The sequence below is a fragment of the Ornithodoros turicata genome, chromosome 3 (genome assembly GCF_037126465.1).
Source record: "Ornithodoros turicata isolate Travis chromosome 3, ASM3712646v1, whole genome shotgun sequence".
NCBI lineage: Eukaryota > Metazoa > Arthropoda > Arachnida > Ixodida > Argasidae > Ornithodoros > Ornithodoros turicata.
Window position 1 is genome coordinate 14,917,885 of NC_088203.1, and position 25,668 is coordinate 14,943,552.

The 25,668-nt window shown below is 47.3% G+C and overlaps 1 long non-coding RNA gene across 1 annotated transcript; it reads left to right on the forward strand.

Annotated features, from left to right (window-relative positions):
• Positions 1–19,807: 19,807 nt before the first annotated feature.
• Positions 19,808–21,558, forward strand: LOC135389941 (uncharacterized). Its single transcript, XR_010421624.1, has 3 exons — positions 19,808–20,396; positions 20,566–20,704; positions 21,384–21,558. It is a non-coding gene; the product is annotated as an uncharacterized LOC135389941 (long non-coding RNA).
• Positions 21,559–25,668: the final 4,110 nt, after the last annotated feature.

Genomic DNA, 25,668 nt, shown 5'->3' on the forward strand with positions numbered 1-25,668 from the left:
TCAAATTGCACGTACCCTGACGTGATCGTAGCCTGTGAACAAGCAGGATAGGAAATAAGGAATCGCGCATGGTAAACATGTCACACATTTAAACAATAAATTGTTTTCACCTTTTCTCCCCATCAATATGAACATCTCCGAAAGCTGAGGCTATGGCGATATATCTCGTCGACATGGGAGTGTCGAAGACGAAAGTTAGTCAACGCAACTATGAACTCAGCGTTCTGCGCGGTCTCTACTCTCTGCATGTCCTACCAAGGCGTCGACCCTCAAGGCCTCAACAATAGCAGAGCTACGCGCGCTCCATTTCGATTGATAATTTCCCAGTGACTCACTGTGTCCAAAGCATTAAGTCCTGTACGTACAGTGGGTTGCGTTAGGAAGAGATTAAGCGTGTTTGCCACAGTAAAAAAAAAAAAAAAAACAGAAGAAGAAGAAAAAACTTATTTGTTCGCTGTTTCGTTCTTATCTTCGCTTCTCAACTCTGATTTTCTTTACTTCACTGGGTTCACTCTTAAAAATGAACTTCACCGCATAGCACGCTCCTAGCCAACCATAATCTCGAATGATATCGTTATCTGCCCTGATTTGTTGAAAACGGGAGGCGTACGCCTTTTTTGTGACACTTATGCTGTTCATAATTGTCACAAAAAAGGCGTACGCCTACCGTTTTCAACAAATCAGGGCAGATAACGATATCATTCGAGATTATGGTTGGCTAGGAGCGTGCTATGCGGTGAAGTTCATTTTTAAGAGTGTATTTAATACACTCTAAAAACAGAACCCCACCGCATAGCACGCTGTGCGCCAACCATTGCCACAAATGATAGGGTTATCGCTTCTGATTCGAGGAGAGAAGGAGGCGTACGCCTTTTTGTAGCAATTTGGGTATATGGTAATTGCCACAAAAAGGCGTACGCCTCCCTCTCTCCTCGAATGAAAAGCGATAACCATATCGTTCGCGCAAATGATTAGCGCTCTACGTGCTATGCGGTGAAGTTCTGTTTTTAGAGTGTAGAGTTCCCTGAGAACTACGTCATTGTGACGTGATCTGCCTACTGGTGGGCAACACAAACACACGTGATTATATACGCCAGCACACGCGAATAGTTCTACGTGCGACCGGCGCCCACCACTGTGACGCTTCAGTCGCTGCAATGTTTACATAACACGGGGAGGTCTAATAGACCTCCCCGTGTTATGTAAACAGCTGGAGTAGCCGGCTCTGTTCATGAGCGCCACATTTTCTATTCTATTTTCATTACACCAAACCAAACCAGATTAAAAGTGTTCCTCGCGACTGAAAACACACGTGCGAAATGCTTTTACACACACGCCCATTTCATGGCCGCTGTGGCGGTACATCCTGTTGCTCATTGGGAGCGAGTGAGGGGATGATGATGGGGATGAGCACTTCTAGAGATCCGTCGCCAGGCCGGTGGAGCGCAAGAACTCCGCAAAAACACCGAAGGCCTCGCATCTGGTGGGAAGCGTTCGGCCACGGTCCAAGAATCTCCGCGAGGTTGAACGGTCGCTCGTTTGTTTATTTTACAATGACATCCAACGTAGTACAATAGCACAGCAGATAAGAAAAGCTGGGATTGAGGTTGTAAGTTGGTTTACAGAAATTTGTACTGCTGAAACAAGTAATCGATTACTAATAGCGCTAACGCGTTACGTACGAGGCTCTGTTTGAGGCAGACTGTCTGATAGTAAAAGCACATATTCCACACGAGAGAACTGATGTTCTGAGGCTGGAACAGCACAGAAGGGAAGGGAAGGGAACATATTCCACGTTATCACTGATTTATTCGGAACGCCGTGGTTACGCTTCCACAGTATAAATCACCTCCCGATAATGGCTTACGCGTACCATTTGTCGATAAGGTAATTTCACCGCTGCGCGGCGCCTGTGCATATACCTTCCCGCATTAAGACTCATAATGTTGCCAAGGGCACTTTACGCTGTCCGATGGTCGTTAGTGCACCTCGGCGTTAAAACTAGCCAGACCTTCGCTCAAGGAATTTCCTTACAGTTTCTACCTTTTATAATGTTGCCTCATGCGGAGGCGTTCGTAGCAGACCATGCATCATCCGTGTCACACGAAATCATGCGGGAGCTCCGTCTCGAACTATCTATCGGATAGTATCTTCCTACATGGATAATTAAACGGGCGGATAGATGTGAAATTGGGGGTGGGAGAGATATATGTCTTAGAAGAAAAAGAAACGAAAAAGAGAAAGAGAGAGAAGGAGAGGCAAACGGTGCGCCGGTTTGCTATTCCGCAAGTACGTGGTTGCAAAACAAGGTGAAAAAAAAAAAGAAAAAAGAAGAGTGGCAAAAGCAGGATGAGAGAAACTAAAGAGAAAAAACGAACAAACAGATGACAGTAATGTGCACGAGGGTGAAATGTGAGGGAGAGGGAACTGACAAAGGAGAGGAAACAGTGCCGGATTTAGGGGAGGGCAGACGGGGCACTTGCCCCGGGGCCACTACCACAAAGGGGCCCCGTAAAGGTCTTGTCCAAGGAAAATCTGTTTTGCATGCCCGAAACGCATCCCTGAAACGGAAACTTGGTAAAAATCTGTCCTCCGTCCACGCATGTCGACCCCGAATAACACATTGGATAGACATAGAATACACGCGGGAGCCCCCACAGCACAGTGCCCCGGGGTCCCCACCACGGTAACTCCGGCACTGAGAAGAAACAAGTCTTGAGGTCACACACCCTTCATGAGACCTCTGTCGCTAGGGAATGCCAGAACTGCGGTGGTCACAGCCACAGAACGCTGTGCAAGACGTCGTACAGGGTCGACTAGAGTGGCCAGGGAAAAGTCTCTGCACTGCTTCTCGAGAAGGAGGTACTTAACGGTATGAAACAGTGTACCAGAGGTAGCTTTTGGAGAAATAATATGCAAGGTAAGAGAAAAAGTAGCAAGGTGCCTTTTTTAAGGCGAAATGCGTGTGCCACCACTAGAGCTCGAATTTTGATGCAAATGGATGTTTATTTTTCTTTCCCCGATATGGTTTCTTGACTGGACGACGATAAAACGTTTTGGTCTTGACTTGAGACCGCGACTAGAAGGAACTATAGTATTTTTTTGTTCAGTAGCACCATTGTCATTTGACGTCCTCTGGATATGGGCAACGAGGGCGAGGTAAACGCGAACTTGCGAAGCTAAGAAGTGGCGAAGAACCCAGGCTGGTGGTCTGCACCTCGCGTTCGCCACTTACTTCGCACGGTCGGCGTTCGCATTTTAATCTGCCCTGTGGTGCAATGCCGAAACAACAAGAACAACAATAAGTGATGACGATGAGATGGGGTGTTTCACCGCGGTGGTGCGGTACCCTACCCCATTGTACGTGGAACATTATGTGAAGAAATGTAGACTGCTACACGAAAGCTTGCGTGATTAAAGGGGCAATAAACAGGTATACGAGGCGCACTTTTTTAAAATACATTGTGATACGTTGCCGACGGTGAACGTTTTCAAAAAAATGTTGTCGCAAAAAAGTAAATAATGGCTCCAAACGGAATGAATATTCACTGCACTCTTTCGCCCTCATGCCCCGCCCTGCGATGTCCTGGCGACAATAGCGACACGTCATTTTGACGTCGCGCATCTTCAGTCATTTAGAATACGGGACGCTTATACATTAATTTATTTGTAATATCGAGAAGTGAGGTCAACTCTAAACGTATTCCCACTTGCCCAACCCAAGGTAGCCAGTTCAAACTGTACCAAAAACCCTCAATATTCTATTTCACATGCGCACTATGTTCTCTGTGCTGTATTGCTCCGCGAGGTCACCGCGATGTTCCCGTAACCGGTTCCCTCGCGAGCTGCAGCTTGTCTCAGTGGGGTCCGTCATTGGCTAGGAGAGCGAAATCTCCCCCACCTCCAGCGCCTAGAATTCGGTGTTGCTATACGCTGGAATATAGTGACGTGACCCGGCTCCAAGGATAAGGAGAGGCTCGCGCGGATTATGCTCTTTGAATGGCATTGTTTCGTGTTAAAGACACTCGCTGGAAGCAAATGAATTTCATATTTGGATATCGTGAGCTATGTTCTTTCATTGGGCATAATAATTGGAGAATGTTCGTCGACCTGTTTTGTGCCCCTTTAAATAAGTTGAAAACTTTCGTGTTGGAATTTTGTACCGTTTGTGCCTTCGATGGACGTCGACGAGACCCTTCATCTTTCTGATGATGATGAAGGAAGGATGAAAATACAAGATAGAACTAAAATGTCTGGAGCAATCCAGTGGACGACAGGAAGTCCATGAACAGGTGAAGAACCCGACGGTGGACCAGAGGATCTTTATAGGGGCCAATGAGTGCAGATAAGTTGAGCGGCCTCTTCCTGATACGGGCAAGCTCATCACACAGTATCCGCATTTGCGGGCAATAGAGGGCACATTCTATAAGAATGTGCTGGACGGTCGACACGACACCGCAGGTGGAACAGAGGCTTGTGTCACAGCATCTGATCATGCACTCGAATTGCGATGTGAAAGCCACATTCAGACGCAATCTACGCAGGAGGGACATAAAATGGCGAAATGGACGGGCAGGGAAAGAAAACGACAAATTTGGTTCTGCTGAATACATGAGAGATTTTGCCGTGATGTCCCGGCGCCGTTGCTGCAGAGCCAGCGGTTGAAACCACGCAGCTAGTAGCGTGCTTCTCTCACCTCTCGACAGCACAATGGGCACGGCTGTCCGGGACTCATGGGCAGCAGTTGCTGCTCTGTCAGTCTCCTTATTGCCTCTTAGATCGCAGTGACCTGGAATGCACTGCAGGAATATACAAGTATGATGACCTTCATCATGTAGACGTGAACTTGGTGGAGAATGCCTACCATGATGGCGGCTAGCGACCCACGAAGCCCCATGGTTGCCACACATTGCACAGCAGTCCGTTAATCGGTGAAGACCACCCAGGCACGCGGATGAAGTTGGGATATCTGCTGCAGAAAGAGTAGAACAGCATACAGCTCCGCCGATGTTGATGGCATACGATGTGAGAGACGATATCCACACGCGGCTGCATCAGATGGAACGACAAAAGCACACGACGAACCCTCCCGTGTGGAAGATCCATCATTGAAGACGGCAGTGTGGTCAGGATATTTAAGGTGCATCAAGTCCGCTGCCAACTGTTGAAGAACTAAACGTGGCACTTGGACCTTGAGGCCAGGGACAGATAGGGAGAGTGATGGGAGCGCAAGCGACCACGGAGGGGTTGTGGGAACTGTTGGGTGGATTGTGAACAGAGGAAGCTTTGGCCTCACTTTGATTAGGCACTTGAAGACAGCACTTGACTTCGCCGATATATTTTTACTAGAAGGGATGACGACGGTGGTGCGTTCTGAGGCACATGCAATGGCGAATGGTTTCCATCTGCCGTAGGATTTCTATTGGTAGCTCACGGGCTTCGGCTATCACCATTCGAGTTTCCGCGGCTCTCGGAACACCAAGACGTATCCTCAGGCTCCTCGCAAGTATACACCGAAGTCCTGTTCTTGAGTCTGGGAGACGCCATGCAAGACAGGGAGGTTGTAAGTGTGCTACGAACTAAAGCGTGATGGAGGGCCAGAAGGGACTTCTCATCTATTCCCCACTTTGCTCCGGCAAAGTGACGGATGACAGATATCCACCGGTGGGCCTTGGTGTCTAAGTGGTCGACATGCTTCTTCCAGGACAGGTTGGAGTCTAGGATGACGTACAGAAATCTGTGGTGTTCAACTTGTCTGAGCGGCGTATTACCAATGGAAAGCTGGCACTGGCGCATATCCTTCTTAGTAAAAGCTAGCGCTGCTGTTTTTTCAGCCGAGATGGCCGAGATATGCATGCCTGCTTCAGTGAGGTACCGCCAAATCATATCCAGCGAAAGCTGAAGACGACGGCCTATGGCTGGCCTTGATTTGCTGATCGCCCAAATACAAAAGTTGTCGGCATAAATGAAAATTTTAACTCTTCGGCTAACGCAAGACTTTAGGCCTGCCATTACCAGATTGAAGAGAATTGGGCTTAAGACACTCACTTGTGGTACCCCATGAGCTAAACCAATCTTCGGCGTGGACCCCTTATGCGTACAAACAGAGAGTGCTCTGTCGCGCAGAAAATTCGCCAGCCACAAGAACATTCTGTCAGCGGCCTGGGCTTGCAGCAGTGCGTGCAGCACAAAGGGGTGACTGACGGTGCCGTAAGCTCTTTTGACGTCCAGGAAAACCGCCATGACAATTTTCTTCTGGCTCTTGGCTTATTCTACGGAGGTGACATGGTCGAGGACCGAATCCATGGCGCTGCAATGGCGACAAAAACCTGTCATCTCTGCAAGGAAAGCTCCATGTCCCCCAAGCCACCATTCTAGCCTATGCAGCATCATTCGCTCCAAAACTTTACCGAGACAAGCTGTCAGGCTGACAGAACGAAAGGAGGAGAGATCAGAAGGTTGCTTGCTCGGCTTTAACAGAGGGGCAACGCATCTTTCCGGCTCGGCCGCACTTCCCTGTTTCTCTAAGAGGTGTTGTAGACATGGAGCAGATGGGAAACACCCACATCGCTAAGATTTCGGATGGCCCGATAAGTGACGCCGCCTGCACCTGGCGAGGAGTTGGTACGTGAGAGCCGTACGACAGCCCAGAATTCGGCAACTGAAAAATCCATGTCCATCACGTAGTTGATCACTGGCTGTCTACTAGCAATGGCTTCTTGGATTGTAGACGTATCGTCATGAAATATTTCAGTGTGTGAGGCCTGCGACCTTGCAGAGATACTTTTACCAAAGTGGTGTGCCACGTCAACTTCAGATTTCTTGAGAGACAAAGCGAGCGCACCCAAAGGATTTCTAGGTGAAGGGGTCTCTTTCAGACTCCGGGCCACACGCCAAACCTTGGAGACACGAGCAAAAGGCGAGAGACCGGCGCAGAACCTGCGCCAACGCCGTCTATCCACAGCGTGTAGTTCCTCCTGGACAAGCCGTGCTGCTGAAATGTCTTGAAGCAGACTTGTTCGTCGAGTTTTTCGTTCCTCCCTCCTCCCACACGCCCGGAGCTGTTCAACGCGAGGATTGGTGCCCGTATGACCTGTCGAGACTTTCACAGTTCGGGATGACGAGCAGAGGGAGGCACTGAGCACGTCAGTGAGCTGTTCAGCTGACATGTCCGGTTGTGCCAAACCCATGCTCTACTCTCGTAAAGTGCTCCAATTGACTAGTCTGACCATTTTTGTGCATGGCTGCTGACTATACCTGGAGCATGAAATTTAAATTGGCAGATGGTCACTTTCTCTCCCATCTTCATCAGTAGACCACGATAAGATTCGGGATATGTCTCTGGAGCAGAGGGAAACGTCCAAAACGTCTGTCGAAAAATCTCCGCGCAAAAATGTCAGCCAACCATCATTCAGTAAACATAAGTCCAGTTCATCAATGATGTCATGATATGTCTTCCCTCTCTGGTCTGTTCTGATACTGCCCACAGCGGATGATGAGCATGAATGTCCCCCACAACCAGAAACGGCGGTTGCAGACCAGTGAAGATATCCCTTATGTTGGGCTGTGAAACAGGAACTGATGGTGGGATATATAAACTCACAACTGTAAGTACGAGATTACCCAGACGAACTTTACAGCCAACATAGTCGACGGAGGGAATCTGCGGTCCTTTCAAGAGGGCAGCATTGCCGAAAGCAGGGCCTTCAACTGCATGATTTACATCTGTTGCACAAGCCCTGCTTTGTTGCGTGCTCCTGAACGAGGTAGGAGAGGGGAATATGTTTTTATTAAAAAAAAACGAAAAAGAAAGGCAGGAAAGGTTAGTCAGGCGTAGGCCGACTTACTATATCTTTAAGAAAAAGGAAAATAAAGAAAAAAGAACACACACACACACAAAAGGGGCCTTGGTCGAGAGGCCAATGGCACGAAGAAGAAGAGGGAGGGGGCTTACTTTACCGTGCGATCCCTAATAAAATGCTCAAATTCTGTCAAACCTGATCCGATGCATTGCTTGCTTACATGCTAGTCACAAGGAAAAACATTGCATATATTCAGGGTAAGACTGATGTTCGTGGCACTCCCAGACAAATGTGGAGGCCGCGGGCCTGGGTTCTCGCGCTCCTGTGTTTGGCTGAGGGCATGCAAGACAAGGAGGCTGTAATGCAGTGTCCACAACACGAGGGCCTGGTGGACACTATGAAGATCAGAGCAGGACGGGCCCACGACGCACTAGCGATACGTCTGAGGACATGAACTGAGGCAGGCGCCTTTGTGGTAATCATCTTCACATGGCCGGACCACGTTAGGTCGCGATCAAATATTAGACCTAGATGTCGGCACAACGTGGCCAAAGTCAAGAGGGAGCCGTTAAAGAAGAACGGATACCTGCGGAAGCATTTGCGCGAGAAAGCCATTGCAACAGTCTTCGCCAGGGAGACAGTTAGGCCACGTGAGGCAAGGTAGGTGGTAATCACATGTAGACAGCGTTGCGGTCGGCGCTGGATCGTATCTCGGCGGGTTGCAGAAGTCCAGATACAGATGTCGTCGGTGTATATCGTGATGAATGTATGAGCAGGGAGTAATGAAGTAAGGAGGCCATGATAAGATTAAAGAGGAGGGGGCTAAGGACACTGCCCTGCGGGACCCCACGGGTCACGGGGTGCTTGGTGGTGTCACCATCAGCGGTGCGCACGAAGAGATAGCGGCCTGATTAAAACGTGATGTAGCGGGCTAACGCGAGTCGTCGGATGCCGATTAGAACGGGCAAATGATCGCTTCCAAGGGTGCCGGCATCGAGACCCCATGTGAAGAGACACAAGGAGTGATGTTGACACAGCGGTAAGATCAAGACGTGAGGAGAGGTTCGTGGCTTAAACAAAGGTAGGAGAACTGTCGTTTAAGATTAAGAGTCCTGTCAACGAAGAGGTCCGCAAGGCGCTGTCCTCTTGTACCGGTGTGTGTGCTACCCCAGACGGCCTTATGAACGTTCAAATCACCACAAAGCACAAGCGGCGACGGGAGGCTGGCAATAAGCGTGCGCATTCAGCAATGTCGTAGGGAACACCAGCGAGCAAATAACGGGAAACAACCGTGGGATCAAGGGAGCCCAGATGAACGGAGCAGGTCACATAGTCACCAATCCCCTGCGTGAGCAGTGTTCGGAAGACTACGGGAATGACAGACCGGACAAAAAGCGCGACACGACTTGTTCGTCCTCGGGATTCAGAAAGGAAGGTAAGGTAGTTTGAGAGCCGAAAATCTTCTATAATGATACCACATTCGGAGACCCAGAGCAAGGGGAATTTGTGCCGCCATATGAATTGGCGAAAATCAGGCATCTTTGACTAGAGACTTCGAACATTCCATTGAAAGATTGTTGTGTGGCGATAAGGGGCTGTTGGAGGAAGTGGCGGATTCACAAGTGGAGAGGTAAAATGGCGCAGAAGAGGCTCAAACGGTAGGACTGCTTGAACAGATGGCACATCACACGAAGCAGGGATTTATTGGACAATGGCGCGCAGGGCAGTGAACATCACAGCGATTACTGAACATCATAGCAGGGAGCACGCGCGCAGGTTCAAAAGGGAGAAGAACACTTGACTCTCGCGGGAATAGGCCGCGCTGGCACGGAAGAAGTCCAGGAACTGAGCGTCGCGGTACTGGCAGGGAACTGTAGGCGAGGGACTGTAGTACCAGGCCACTAGCAGGTGAGCGCGAAAACTGATGGGCCGCAGGACAGCTCTGCAACGATTAAACACACGTGGCCAATTTACTAGATACGCCGGTGCAATCAAAAGTCACACCAACAATTTTGACGTCTGGTCTCACTGGAACACGGAAAGGAGCCCCGCAGGAAGGCTGGAGGTTCCAAAACACTGCTGCACTTTTTGATATAAGAAAAATCTTTCCGGAACAGCAGCAAGCGATACTGCCCCGACGACCGCTTTATGGGCCGCGCATTCAAAGATAGGGCCCGCCCGAAGGCGGACCGCGTTATCAAACGGCGCTTCTCCAAAATACGAAGGACCGGCTCACTTTCGCCTCACTGCACCGCATATGCGGAGTTGAAGGGAGACCTGGGATCTCGTATTGCCAACTGAAGGCAATCTAGCCTGCATCGTATCTATGTATTGTCATCAAGCAAGAGAACTACCTATGGAGGTACACTGTTAAGACAGAGCTTCACCATATAGCACGCTCCTAGCCAACCATCATTCCGAATGATATCATTCTGTGCATCGATTTGTTGAAAATGGGAGGAGGCGCCTATCTGGGACAGATTATCTTGTCCCAGATAGGCGCCTCCCCCCTGTTTTGAACAAATCATGACGCAGAATGATATCATTCGGTATGATGGTTGGCTAGGAGCGTGCTATGTGGTGAAGTTCTGTTTTAACAGTGTAGCCTCTTTTACACAAACTCTATCTTACGTACCGGATAACAACGTTCCAAAGAAAGATTGCTTTTTGTACGTGCCATACCCTGCGAACAATCCTGAAACAATCGTGTGTTCTATTGTTGACTCTATGAGATGAGCAACTGAAGATTGTGTACTCCCATCTTCCTAAACTTTCCCTAACCATTTATCCCGCTTGTTACCCGACTTGTTATTCGTATCTTGCCTACTTCTGTCCTCGAGTCAACAACTGAAACTTGTTGTATAAGTTGTTGTATTATCATTGTTGTATTATTGACTCTATGAGATGAGCCACAGAAGATCGTGTACTCATCTCCCTAAGCTTCCCCTAACTAATTATCATCCCCTAATTATCATCCAGCAGTGATTCTGCATTGCCAACTGTAGGATGGGACAAGCGTAAGCTTGCCCAGCAGTGATTCGACGCCATGAAGCTATGTTCTATATGTACGCTTGCATTTTGATTCACGCAGGGCTTGATTGAAACAATCGGAAAGCGTGAGGACTTTGTCAGCATTTAAATTCGATGGTGTGCGTCATCACACACCGTCTTTAGGGTGGTGGTGGTGCCGTTGAAGGGGCTCGCCGTTGTCGGCCTCACAGAGGTGGGAACGTCACGACTGGCACCATGGGGGAATGTGCGTCCTGGGCCGACTTCTAAGAGAACTGTGCCGACACATGTCTGAAAGAGTCTGAGGAAAACCGTCTTTAGCAGGTTTGCTTTTGCTTTTGCGTCTTTAGCCGGTAGAGCTCTTTCATCACCAATAATAATGGTACCGTGACGTTAGTACACGTAAGGTTTGTCTGCGCAGCGCGGCGACATGTTGCACGTAGGACGGCGGTTAATTTGGACCACTTGGGGCTCTTTTGTCTTTCGTCACCAACAGCTGCTGTTCGATTGAATCAGTGCAAAGAGTCTCCATCAAAGAGCGTCCACCTCCTCTTTCCTCCCTTTTTTTTCCTATGTTCTAATAAACGTATGCCCCCACCTCTGTGAGGCCGACAACGGCGAGTCCCTTCACCGCCACCACCACCACCTCGGAACAGTTCCCTGTGGAGTGGAACATTGCCTTGTGACACGGACGTTCTGCTGGAGTTTGGCCGGGCGACGCTAGGGGCGCCTTTCTCCCCTGGTGGCACGCGTGGAAAAGTTTTCAAGTGAATTCTTCGAGCGAAGAACGCGAGTCAATGCGGTCGTGTGCTGTACACGACCTTACGGTTGTTTCCGAATTTCCGAGAATGGGGGGGCAGGCCAGGGAACGGGAAAAACGAAGGCCGGGATCTCGTTATCAAGACGCACAAACCGAAAAAAAAAAAAGAGGTAAAACTTCCGGAGTATAGTTTCTTCGTGGCCCACGCTCAGACTTCATTGATCAGGGATTTTGCCTGCGGTTATGATATCCTATGATAAACATATTGCAAAACAATGAGTATTGTGTATTATACATTCATTTTGTTTCGTTATTCCATGTTGCAGATTCTATAGATATAGGTGGAATGAGTTCTTAGAGAAGTATGCGATGTCGCGAGTGAATCTCAATCCTTTAAATTTGTTAAAAGAATACATCTATGCAGGATTCGCAGGAAGCTGCTGGTTCTTTCGATGATGCGAGAACAATTGTACTTCAGACATGTCTCTCATGAAGTTTAGAAATTGACAGTTCTCACTAACTGTCAAGACCAAGTTGAAATATCCGACGGCTACCATATTTATATGTTTATATGTTTGAAATCTCTCATGTGTATGATAGACACACTACGATATCCATCATCAGCCAGGTATGGATTAATCCGATCAGTGTTCGGATTATGCACAGGAGCATATATTTCGGAACGGCATGCTCCGCTTTACAGACCGCGATGAGAAGACTTCCGTTAGGGCCAAATTTCAACTACAAGGACATTTCCAAGTCTCCGTGCCGATGCAGTTCTGACGCCTGTATTCATCTCTTTTGAAACAGTCACGAGTATGCGAAAGTGGTCGATTCGGTTTTGTATAAGAAAAAAATACAACGGAGGTTGCGGCGCTCATAGAGTGCCGACTATCAGGCTGCTGAAAGATGGTCATAGTGCGCGCTGGATTCATTTCATTAATCGCTACTGCATGGGATCTCATACCCTCGCGGTGTTCCAAACCGGAGATATACCCAACTGGATCAACCCCGCCTTCATTCTTCATTTAGGGTTCACTCTGAGCTGAAAGATGTACGGCAGACATCTGATATGTGAGACATCCTACTCGGATCACGAACCTGTCCACTAATATCTTGTTATGGGGCGATAAAGTGCCGTCGTATAGTTTTGTTTTTTTTTCGCAGGGCCTTTTTGTGTCAATTATCATACATCCAAATTGACGCAAGGTGGTGGTGGTGGTGAAAGGACTCGCGGTTGTCGGCCTCACAGAGGTGGGCAACGTTACGACTGTCACCCTGGGGGAATGTCCGTCCTGATGGGCCAACTTGACACAAAACTGACACAAAAAGGCGTACGCCCCCTTCTCTCTTCGAATCATGAGCGATGACCTTATCATTCGTGGTAATGGTTGAGTTTGGCGCACAGCGTGCTATGCGGTGAAGTTATGTTTTTAGAGTGTGATGGACAGCTTGACGAATCCGACAGGGTTTGTTTCGACCCACGTTAACTGTCACCTCATTGCTCCTTTAAAAGACAACCGTTGCACTGAATGATGCCCCTGTTATAGCACACTCTTAGAAATGAACTTCACCACATAGCACGCTCCTAGCCAACCATCATACCGAATGACAACGTTCTCGCCCCTGATTTGTTGAAAACGGGAGGAGGAGCCTATTTTATGATCATTATGCACAGCACAAAATAGGCTCCTCCTCCCGTTTTCAACAAATCTAGGGCGAGAACGTTATCATTCGGGATGATGGTTGGCTAGGAGCGTGCTATGTGGTGAAGTTCATTTCTAAGAGTGTGCTATAACAGGGGCATCATTCAGTGCAACGGTTGTCTTTCAAGCCCTTTCAACATCACCACCACCACCATCATTTTTAAGAGTGCAGCTCTCGCCTCATCGTCATCGCCATGTTTCGCTCCCGCGCTATACGCGCCGGGAATAAACGTTCATTCTCATTCCGTCTCTTTGTTGGCTGGTCCCTTGTTCAACCGCTACGACCGGCTCCACACCTACCAGTCCTGATTTGTGAAAAGCGCGGAGAGCACGCCTTTTCTGTGGCAATTAACATACCTTCGTGTGTGTCACAAAAAGGCGTATTCCCTCCCGTTTTCAACAAATCAGGGGAGAGAACAATGACATTCGGGATAATGATTGGCCAGGAGTGCGTTATGCGGCAATGTTCTATTTTAAGACCGCAGTCTTCGGCATAAACTTGGAGTTTCAAGCACACAGAAGATATCTTCATGTTGAAGGAGATGAAGACGAAGCATCAAAACATGTCTTCATCTTCATCTTCACCACTTGTTGATGCTCGAAATGAAATTTAAAAAATAGCACGTAAACAGATTTTCTAAGAACTAGATGCGAAAGTATGACATGAAAAAGGCTGATATGAAACTAGGAACTCGCTGAATACCGGACAGCGTCTTGAAGAAACACGACATTGCTTTCTGGTGAGCTGAAAATAGAATCGGAATACTGTTACACAATTTCAACATTCGAAAAAAGGGAAGAAAAAAAGTAGACGCGAGATAAAAAGGATGTAATTCGAGAACGGGGAGTAAACAACAGTCGGTCTCAGTTTTCATTGCTCCATTCTGTTTCGGAACGTCGTCCTAAGATTCTGTTACCTCCTTTGGTACCCGCTCTGTACAACTGCTTCCAAATGCAATGTGGCATTCGTGCGTTTGGTACGCGTGCCGTCGGAGCAAGGATGCTTGCTTTACGTGTGCCTGAATGGTTTCGCAATGTTGCCGCATCTCCTCGCGAAGAGAGTTGAACATGACAGTCATGGCTGCTGACAAGATATCGCTGAAAAAAGGTAACGTTTCCTTGAGTTTGAAGAACAGAGATCCAAAACGATGTGGACGAGACAAGACTTATGCGTCGGCCTCCATCGGTTTGCATCTGTCATCCTCAAATACGGTGAAATGTGCCCTCTTTTTAGAGTAGCGACAGCTCGCTTGCACCATTTTAATTTGTTGCAAGGTATCGTTGTTGATCTAACAACAAATGCGTGCAGTGTTGGGACATTTAATCCAGATTGATTGATTGATTGATTTGTAAAAAAAAAAAAAAATGAAGGTGTTAGTCCCGAGCCACTCGGGACTGGCTATTCCAGGACGCGTTATTCAGAAAAGAAATGGAAACTACATAAATCTATACACTTTAAAACGGAATGGGAACAGAATGGATGAAAACATCACCACAAAACTTGGCACCAAAAGCACCAGTGTAGGAGAGTCCACGTTCGAAATCTCAATGCACAAAAAACAAAGAGCGTCACAGAGTGTTAAAGAGATCCGTCGAGACGAGAAATTGCACAAGGGCGCGCATGGCAGGTATGAGCTTATTTGCGGGCCAGCACCCAAGAACCTTTTCGGTGGAGTATGGCCGATTATCCAGGCGGGTCAGCGATGACACAAGGGTACAACGGTGTGCACTGTACCTCGGGCAGTCTTGGAGTATATGATCCTCGTCCTCAACTACATCACACCGACCGCAGTTGGGGGACGAGACCGTGCCGAGCTCAAACAAAAGTTGTCCATTGAGGCGAAGCCTGAAGATGAGCGACGTGATGGACCGAGGAAGCGCTGACTGCATATAAAAACGAAGATCTGGGTCTACCTTGCGCAGAAACGACGTAGAAGGGACGCTTCTTCGCCAGTGTTCACTGCGTGCACAGACGTCTCATGAGGGTACCAATTGCTTGCATCGCGTCTGCTTGGGTGAAATACGTATAGGGAGCGTCGATACGCCTCGTTCCACATGAGCCCGCCTCGCAAACAGGTCGGCAGCCTCATTCCCAGGGACGCCACAATGACCTGGGATCCACTGCAAGGTGATGTTATGTCTCTGTGTGACAGCACACGAATACTCCCTGAGGACGTCACACACCAGTGGAGCGAGGGAGCTCCATGGAGGGCCCATGGTGGGACTGCGGGTAGAGCCATTTTTTAATGCTTGGGAATGAGGTTGCGGCGAGCTAAAACAGCTTGGCAGTAGCCGGATGCTGGTCGCCGAAGAATTTCGCGCAGTAATGTATGACGGTAATGGCGAGTGGAGAGCCTCATGTAGTGCCCAAGAGGCTGTGCCATCGGCATGAAGACTAGCGAAGGCTCCTTGGCTCTAGCCATGACAGGGGCAGTTGGCGTTGATTTGTGGACACCAAGGCACTGTTTCATGCTCTTTGCAAGGACGGTTTCCAACACTTGTTCGGACGAGGGACAAAGGTTATGCAACACTGGAAGATGATACATCAACATCTGTCATATGAGGGACCGGTGTTGACCAAGCAACGCCCTTGTAGAAAGTCTCCAGCGGGCACCACAGAGGTATCGATGGAGATTCAGCCGAGACATAGCCTCTACCTCTCAGACAACGAACTTCCGCTCTCCAGGACACACAGCGGTCAAGAGCCACACCAAAAACTTATGGTGTGTAACACGCTGCACGACATGCCCACTTATATGAAGCTGAAAGTTCTTCAAATGACGGCGAGTGAACGGCAAAAGTACAGTCCTTCAGTCCTCCAGTGCCTCTGTTTCCCAGGATGTCACCCACACATCGGTGCAATGTAGATACGAAGCATAGCCGTGCATGTATTCACTTCTAGAATGTTTAAATCCGCCGACGCACTGGTTGCGACGTACTTGTCTGAAATCTCCAGCACGTGGCTCAGCTCTCCCCTTTCGGCGGTGTCACGCGCGAAGGAGCCCTACCATCTTGCAAATGGACACCGCAAGTGGTTGCGAAGTTGTAGTAGGCGTATTATCTGTAGAGCGTCGCAAATTGTATTCCCGAATCGTAGTGGAACGAGGCGTCCGCGATCTAAAGAAGGAGAGAGTGATGTATTCCCTGTCACGTGAAGTCCGGCTTATCCTGCCGATAACAGTCGTCATTCTACACGTGCACTGTTGTACAACGAGGACGCATGTTTTCGTAAGTAATTGTGGCGATGAAAGTTACACAAGCAGACGTAAAACGCGCTTTACGACTGAATTTTATGGAACGGAAACTGGAGGACCTCTCCGAGGGGTACCAAGGAGCAGTGTTGTACCCGCTACCCGAAATAGGTAGCGTAATACCGATACGCGCTACCCAAGCAGAAAGTAACCGAATCCCGATATCGTTACACGTTCCTAAAAGTAGCGGAATACCGCTACCGTTACCCATAAAAAAGTAACGCGATACGTCATGCGCTACTTTTTAGGAAAGAAACGAACAGCGTCGTTGATGACGTGCTTCAAACATACCAAAATAATAAATAATACAATAAAATAATATATAAAAATAATCAAATAATATCTAAAAATAATAAATCGACGTGCAATGGAGGTTACACGTGGGTCGCTTGAAGGCTATAATTTGGACGACCGTTTTTACAGATTTACTAAAGCCGCTTTGGTCGATGTCCCGCACATCTTTTTCTCTCCCCTAAAGCAAATAAACCACAAAGCAAGCTTAGCGCTAAAAAGCTCTACAGCTTGTTACAAAAAGAACTGAGCTTGCCTGAAACGAGAAGTTAGGAGGCATCGAACATACCGTGGTGTGCTTTTTCAAATTGGACGTTGTCTTCCTTGACGCACAGATACCCTTTCCCACCGAGGCGCATAGTAGACATCTGAACACCACACTACCGTTTTCTTTCTCCTCCTTATACTCAAAGATGCTTGCTGTAGCAGGCCATGGTTCCTCCATTGCAGCGGATATTAAATAGCAACGCTCAAGCACCTAAGCGTACGTCGTGCAATGTTATGTGGACCCAACCCTCTGTTAAAAGTAACAGCTCCATGACTCATAGCTAGCGGGGACCGCTCTACAAGGCAGTAGGAGTGACCTCAATTTGCGGACAACTCCAACCATACACCGAATCTCCAAGAAGGTTAATCCCAAATAGGGAACGCGTGAAGGGCACAGCCTCCTTGTAAGATAACGCCCTCTTTGCCCTCCTTTCGGGCTATTTGCCCGGTCTTGATAGAGTAGGCCGTGACATTGGGCAGATGTTCGAAAGCAGGGAAAGTGGAGGCTTGATGATAGGTCGAAGTCGAGTTGTCGCGAACCTGAGCACGGAAAGTAGCGGTAGCGCTCAAAGATTGCGCTACCGCAAATTTCTAACGGAAGTACTTCTTTCGTTACTAATTTAAAAAAAGTAGCGCGATCTCTACTTCGCTACCGAAAAAAGTAACGCATACGGTAGCACCGCTACTATAGTAACGGCGCTACGTACAACACTGCCAAGCAGACACCGTAGACAACCCTCAGTTTACAAACATGTGACGTCATGAGAAGACCGGTTCGAGGTTATATTTTGCTGTGGTGTGCAAGAAGCGGGAAAAAATGCTTCGGCTGATAGACTGATAAAGCTGATAATGCCCACCAGCATGCTTTGCCCTGCGGCGTAACGTACCCGATGACGTGCTCAGGGTCGTCTATAGATTCCACCGGTTCGACGAGGACCACAAGTTCCACAGGGAGACGAACTTGCAACAGAGAAAGTGGTGACCCGGATTGCGGAGAGCCTGTTCGGCGTTCCCGGACATGAAATGGGCCGAAGTGAAGAGGACGTGTTCTGAACTATAACCGTTGTACGCACACAAAATATGCCAACGAAAGAATATGCAAAAAAAAAAAAAAAATCTGCTTGCCAGGCAGAAGCATTGCACGTGTTTTCTTCAACATTCGCACGGTGCCGAAATGTTGAGGGTGGCGCACTGCAGACGACATTTCTGCGTCTTTCCCTGTCGTCTGCTACAGAATAACTTGTGGCTGCGCCGTCCTATCACGGTTAGCAGCGAGCGAAAAAAACGTGAGGTCGAGCACGCGTGCTTACGTCGTAGCAGAAAGCTATGACGTTTTTTTTTTTCTTTTTCAGAACATTCGCTGGAGTACTCAGGGGAATGTGGCTCGTGTGAATACAGGGTAAAAGAAGGCCAAGAAGGCCGCTAGAAGCACACAGTGAGTACTGTTCCCGGTGAATACATCCGATCAAACAAAAACAACTACAACAGACAAATCGTGACAGCAGCGTTCGCAGCGCAAAGCAAGAGAATATTATGAAACTATCCAAGACAGTCGACCTCAGAAAATCCACAGAATCCTTTGCTCTTCCCTTCATTGCTACATCAACACTATGTCCGCAATGTACTGTTAAAGAGAACAATTCGAACACTACTATAGACCCTTTTCACTGACCTCATTCCGTCCGCCACACTTTTGTGTTCGCACGTGCTCGCACCACAGTTAATGCTGGTAGCGTGCACGCGCCATGCACAAAAGTATGGCTGCCACAAGCAGGGGAAAGGCTATGCCGTCTGCGACAGTGACGTCAGATGAAAAGAGTCTATATGCATCCATTTGGCCTGTGTTGTTCATCACAACACCCGTAGCTATCAAGATGGAATGAAGTACACGGTCACAAGTCCTCACAAACGGTGCGGAGAGCGTTTCTTGGCGGACGGAAGAACTTTACAGAATCTGTCTCGTCCAGTTGAAAGGCATCCTGACGCCATCACGTCCATGGGGCACGGTTAGCCGCTTGTGTGATCGCCCAAGCGAAGAATCACTCCGCCATCTTTCTTGGGTAGCGCCAGCGTGTCGTTACGAATAACGAAACGAAGAAACTTATCGACGCCCTGCTGTGGCACAATCCCTGCTCCTCGTTTAGATTCTTGGTTGAGGCTATCGTGCTCGTAACGAGCCGTTACGTGTTGTGATGTCACCGCCCTGAACAAACAACAGCTGCCAACGAGGCTGTAATCTTGTCGACCAATGAAGTTGTTTAATTTTGTTTGGATAGCTCGCATGGTTTGTCTATGGCTTGTCGTTGTCACTTCTTCGTCTTCTTTCTCGTCTTCATCTGCATCTTCTCGAGAATATCTCACAGCCCTCATGTAACCACTGGTGTAAATGCGATGAAAGGGGGAGCGTGTCATTTTGTACACAGTCGTGGAGCAATACATGTTCGTTTCTGCAGAAATTCCGTTTCTGCAAATCTCCAAATGAAATTGTTTCGCATTCAAACAATTAGGCAAACGATCTAATCTGATCGTAACTGGGCCGAGAGATTACGCCTCTGTCACTTTAAAGCTCAGCTACGCCGATTTTCGAGTGTTACAGAATGGAATGGTACTCACACGATGTGTTCATAAGGGAACACTGATTATGTATGCAAAATAGTTATCCCAAACTCCTCGCGGTTTTCCGAAAAAGTTAATTTTTAGTTTTACTGACATCCCGTCTGGTGGCCCGCAAACCCTGTGTCGACGACACATTCGTGGTCTGCCCGCGCTCCGGCTTGGCATGACTTTTGGCTTGGTTTCTTCCGCCAAGCCGGCCAGTTTCTTCTGCCGAGCCGTCTGCTGCGCAGATTCACATTGGGGAAGTGATAAACAGTTCGCTATTAGGGAGCCAGTATATTTCTGGACTTCACTAAACCCACGAGGAACGTGAGTTTTGCTTCCTTTGACTGCAAAGCATTTGCTAGGCCAGTACAGACTTCCTGGTGTGATTCGTGTTCTGTGCTGCGTGCCGAGAATGTGTGAGCGTTTTGCTCCCGTCTGCAAGAACACTTCAGCATGCAGTTCCAATGTTTCAAACCACAATTTTCCGAAAGGCGAAAGAGAAATCTATTGACTGCAACAATCGGTTACAACTCCGACTGGGTGCCACCTTCGAAAGGAGCGATTTGATCTGTTCATCTGGCTTATACGAATGTTACGGAAGCAATGCGCAACTTGTTTCACAAGAAGCTGAAGATGTCTCGTCCGGGATGCTGTGCCAACCTTATCTGCAGCAGGAGATTGCAGGGGCAGGACTAGGCAGCAGATAAAGGTAAGACACGTAATATGTTAGACAAGTCAGTCATGCGGTGCAAATTGCATCACGTAGAAGAGAAAAATACGCTATCTGTCGGTTACTGCTTCATCCTTTAGAGATTACGCCCCAGCGGGTGTACTCTGTACAGATTTGGAATTGCCTTATTTGTTAAATGATTTCGCAGGCATGCTGGCACCACCGAAAAGCTTGCACTCCACGTCTCAACTATCACCGTCTGGGTTTCAAGCTGAAGGCTGTCACCAGTGCCAACCAGACGCCCCTTCAAAGTTCATCTGTTTTTGTTGACGGAACAGTGACACCTGGTACTGAGACATTTCATTTTCTGATTAATCAAGTGCATTCCATCACTTGTGCTCTTCTTCTTGTGTTCGTATACCCTTGCTGTTGCTCGCTAGCTTAGAGCAACCATGCCTGAGGTGGCAGCGCTTTCAGAGTACATTTAAGCAGTATCATCGTATCATATGCACGGCAGCAAATCTTGTGTATTTTGAGTAAGGTATAAATTCAATGTTGGCTCAGCTGTTGTATTTTGGTCACAAATAAGGTGTTTTTCCACAGCGCTCGAGAGCAGTTCAAGCAGTTTCATGTGTGCAACAGCACATACTTTTTCTCAGTTTTGACTAAGGTCAATCGAAATCTTCCAGTTGATGTCTTTTGGTCATAAATTATGTTTTTCGAGACATTCAAACAGCATCATGTGTGCAACAGTGCATACTTTTTCTGAGGTGAAGTAAGGTAAATCTGTCCGCCGTGGTGTTCTGGCAGTGCAGCAGAAGCTTGTGTTGCATTCAAGTGGTATCATGTATACAAAAACTTGGTTTTATGCCTTTCTGTAGCTGCTGTACTAATATTGTGAGTACAGAGACATTCCTGCAGAACATATCGGAGCATCATGTGTGCTATTGTTTGTATCATCTGCAGCAGTATATTGATAATGTTAATTATTCAATGACATGCTAACATTTACATTCTTACTTCCAGGTAAACCTGTCACGCAGATGCCCTACCCCTTGGTATGCATAGTTCAAGATTGTACCGAAACAATCCACCTGGAGCATTATTCTTCAATTGGCAGTGGCATTACTATCACAACACACCACATACTGTATGTGTATGGTGCGTGTACAATGCATCAAACCTATTCTCAGGTACAGACGAGCTGGTACGCCATTACAACATGAAACAACTGACACAGAGACCGTAAAGTCATGCCTTTTCCTCCGCACCTCGGGTTTCATGTTATTATCCTCACATGCAGCTAAATTCGCCTGTGCTGTGCAGCATGAGCAAAAGCATATATTGTTTGTGGTCACATGACACGGAACACAAATACAGTGAAACCTTCCTATGTTGGACACCCGCGGTGCAGCCGAAGCGTCTCCTACTTATAGAGGTGTCCGAGTTACAGAATATGATGGCAACAAAAAATGGAAGAGATCACAGCTGTGAGAAATGTCCCCCTTCTTCAATTTAAGGTCCTTAGTGGTACCTCTACCCACTCTTCACTGATAATTATTACTGATTTTAGTATATTCAATTCCGTTCAGATTCTACTCAATGGCATTACCTCTGGAGCTTTTCGAGCAGCAAGGACTTGTCTCTGAAGCGTCAGCCCACTTCTGATAGCTTTGGTGCAGTGCTCGTTCAAAGGCTCTAGACAAACTGAAGACAAGTGCTCACATAAAGAATTACAATGTAGACTGACAGCACTTGTTTTTGGACTCTAAAAACTAAAGCAATGAAATGCTGTGACCAGTATAGGGAAAAAAGGGGCAAAAGTCAAGGCCATTGGCTCATTTTGGGTCTTTTTGGTGCAAAGATGGGCCGATATTGAGGTAATTTGGCCAGGGTTTTGTCCGACTTTGCAGGGAAAACCCTATCCTACTTCCAAGATAGGGAGGTGTCCGACATAGAGAATTTCGTCCCCATGTAGTTTCAATGGGAGCCTGCCCGTGCAATGAAATCGTGGGGAGTTGTCCGAGGTAGGGAGGTGTCAGACTTTGGAGTCATCATTCTGGAGTCTCGTTGACCTACAATGTGTTGTGTGTGAAGGTCATTTTGAAGAGTGTAGGTGGTAAAAGACTGTGTTCCCACATTCTTGGCAGTGTTGACTAATAACCATAATGAACTAGAGAGTACATTTGTTGCTTCATATATTTGTGTCATGGCAAAGTATGTAGAGATACATCTGTCTCAACATGCAGGTGCCAAAACTGCTTTTTGTGCCTAAAATATGACAAATAGTTGTCTGTTCAACACCACTAATCATGTGCCGGCCTCCATGACCTGTCTGTGACATTCCAAAGTGATTAACATGTCCCATAGATGTGTGCAATGCTGAAGATGATTGTGTACCTTCTATGGATTCTTGTTTCAAGAAAAGTACTGTGTGATTTGCTAACAGCACCTAGCTGTACCTTCACAATTCTACATAAAAATATGTCAAGTTTCCGGAAGGAAACATCATGAAGGTCCATAGCGAAAAACCCTGAGACGAGGGATAGGAAGGGACATACACAATGTCTCAACATAGCGTGTTTGTGTCCCTTCTTGTATCTCCTCTTCAGGTTTCGCCATCATGGACACTATCACCAGCTCGCTTGCTGTTGAACCGTTCTTTCAACGATAAGGGTCACTTTCATGGACTGGATAGCAGCCAACATGCTGTCAATAAAAGAATAATGGAAGGAGCTAAATATGATCCTTAGGCTGTACGTGGTCATTGCTTTCTGACAAATGGTGACTTAGAATTTCAGGACAGTGCCTGCAGTGGTAGTATTCTTGTGTTCTCACCCTTGACGCCCATTGTGTGTCATCGGTCACCTGTAATCTGCTAATATGCACATAGCTAAAACAAAGTATATTTGTATTTCTTTGAATACAGTTGGTAAAGCACATTGTTTTTTACATGTTCTATGGAAAATATAAATTAAAAAATCTCTACTCTGCAAGTCTCCTGTCAGCTCTACAAAGCAGCTTCGAACTTCACTAGAAGCCACGTGTGAAACCTGGACCAAACTAGTGGTGAGGGTCCATATAGGTCATAGATAGATACTATTATTATTATTATTAGATCATAGGTCAGGCTTAGGTCCTGGTTGGTAGCAACGCATTTGAATCTTATTAAAAATTGGTGCAGAAGGTGACCAACATAACTAAATACACCAACTGACTCTCACAAATTTTGTGGTGTTATACTTTTGAAACAACATTAATACGCCGCAGTGGTCTTTTCTCCTTTGTTCCTTTTAACCTAGAAATATTAGGTCTTCGGCATCACCAGCCTTAGTTGCTGAGCATGCAGTTATTTACGTTGAGCACTGCAGTTTCATATTTGTTTCTCTGGACAAGCAAGCCCGCTTCCCCCTTTTGATAAGAGTCTTTCAGCTTTGACAGGGCATTTGTGGACAAGGAAAACATTTGGACTATTGTGTATTTTGCTATGAAGTGCACCGTACAAGGCAGAGGACACCATCAACCATTTACACCAAGGTTATTAAATTTGTGATAAAGAACATATACCTTTTGTCACTGACTAATTTGGTGGCAAAGTTACTTGAGTGGCAGTTGTGGAATTTTAAGCACATGTTTAAAAAAAATAGGATATGGGAAGTGCCGACTGGTTGAACATGTGGAGTACCCAATATAATAATTGGGGGTTTACGTCGCGAGACAACTGAGTGTGGAATACACAGCACAGTGTAATGTTCCTTATTCTGGCAATGTTAGCATGGTTCAAGAAGTGGGAAATGTTGCACTACCCTTAATAACATCTGTTGGATACACATACAGGATACACATACCCTGATCTGAAGACACTATGCCTAACTCAAAAGCAATATGAGATCGACCCGTACGTGTTTATTTGCGAAACTATTATGAATGAAATATGGCCTGTGTGGTATAGAACAATGCGCACACTCAAGTAAACATGCAAAAAATACGTATAAGGGCTCTCGACCTACATGCCGCGATGCGCTCTACGAGATAAACAACACACTACAAAACTACATCCAACACTTTTTGTGCGGGGCAACACTATTGAGCACTTTCATATAACCCACGAATGGTTCAACGAGTGCAGTTCGAGTGGTCACGATACATTCCTACGTCGTTCATTGCAGTCGCGCTATGATGCTGCACAATATATGTATCTCGTGTAACAAGCCTGGCAATCGCACGATGTGCATGGGCAGAAATACGGCCTTCTTTCTTTGAAGACCAGTCCTCTGCAGGTATATGCTCAAACGATCACCAAGTCACACGTTGTTGCTCAATCGCTGCCATTCCTGCACTTGTAGTAAACGCAGCAAACGGGTTGACGTGAATGGCAGCTGAACGGTTGCGAAGTTCTCGAGCACATAATCATAATTTCACGCCGAAAATGTTGAGGTGAGTTCGCGGTTGTTGTTTCCATCGTTCAATAGTTCTCGGGATTACCTCGGACGAAACGCTCATCGTAGCCGGCGGCCATAACTGGATTTCCTCGCAAACGGGAGAAGACGCCAGGGAAGTCAGAGAAAGCCTCAGCTTTCATCCAATCAGACGCACGATTCTCTATCTACGTAGATGGAGCAGGTTTATCCCATCTACGTCACAAAAATGGCTGCGCCCATGGCTTGTTTTGGTTTCTTTGATGAATTAATTTTCGTAATAGGAAGACAAAATTGAGAAACGAAGGTGCGTTTCGGGGGCAGTTGGATGTGCTCGTTCTGAATATCACAACCGTTTCAACACATCGGGAAATCGGCGTAGCTGACCTTTAACGAAAATAGCGCGTCATACACCACGTGCTCGAGCTCCCGAGTGCCTCGCGCCTCGTTAGATCATGAGCCATGTAGGCAATGAAGCCTGTGAGCAAGTGAACACATTCGTTAGGCAGAGGACACCGTCGGTCGTTACGGGAGCAAGAGATTACGCCTTTGTCCCGTTAACGAAAAAAGCGCGTCACGCGTCACGTGAAACGTGTCACGTGTTCGTGTTAACGAGAGCTCCGCCCCTCGTTGGCCCGCGAACAATGGAAGTGATTAAGCCCCCAGGGGTCACTCAGCGAGTGGTATACACCTGGGAGCGTGACTGAACACTCCTCAATGCCACAGTGCAAGCCAGTGAATTATAATCAGGGGAAAAAAGCCATTAAAGGAACAAGCAAATGACACTAGACGAGTTTGAAATTCAAAAGTACAGGTTCAGATGGCTTCTATGGCTGCACGCAGAGGAACAGATAACGATCGGCGAAACAGGTCCGGTCCTGTGGTGCTGTCGC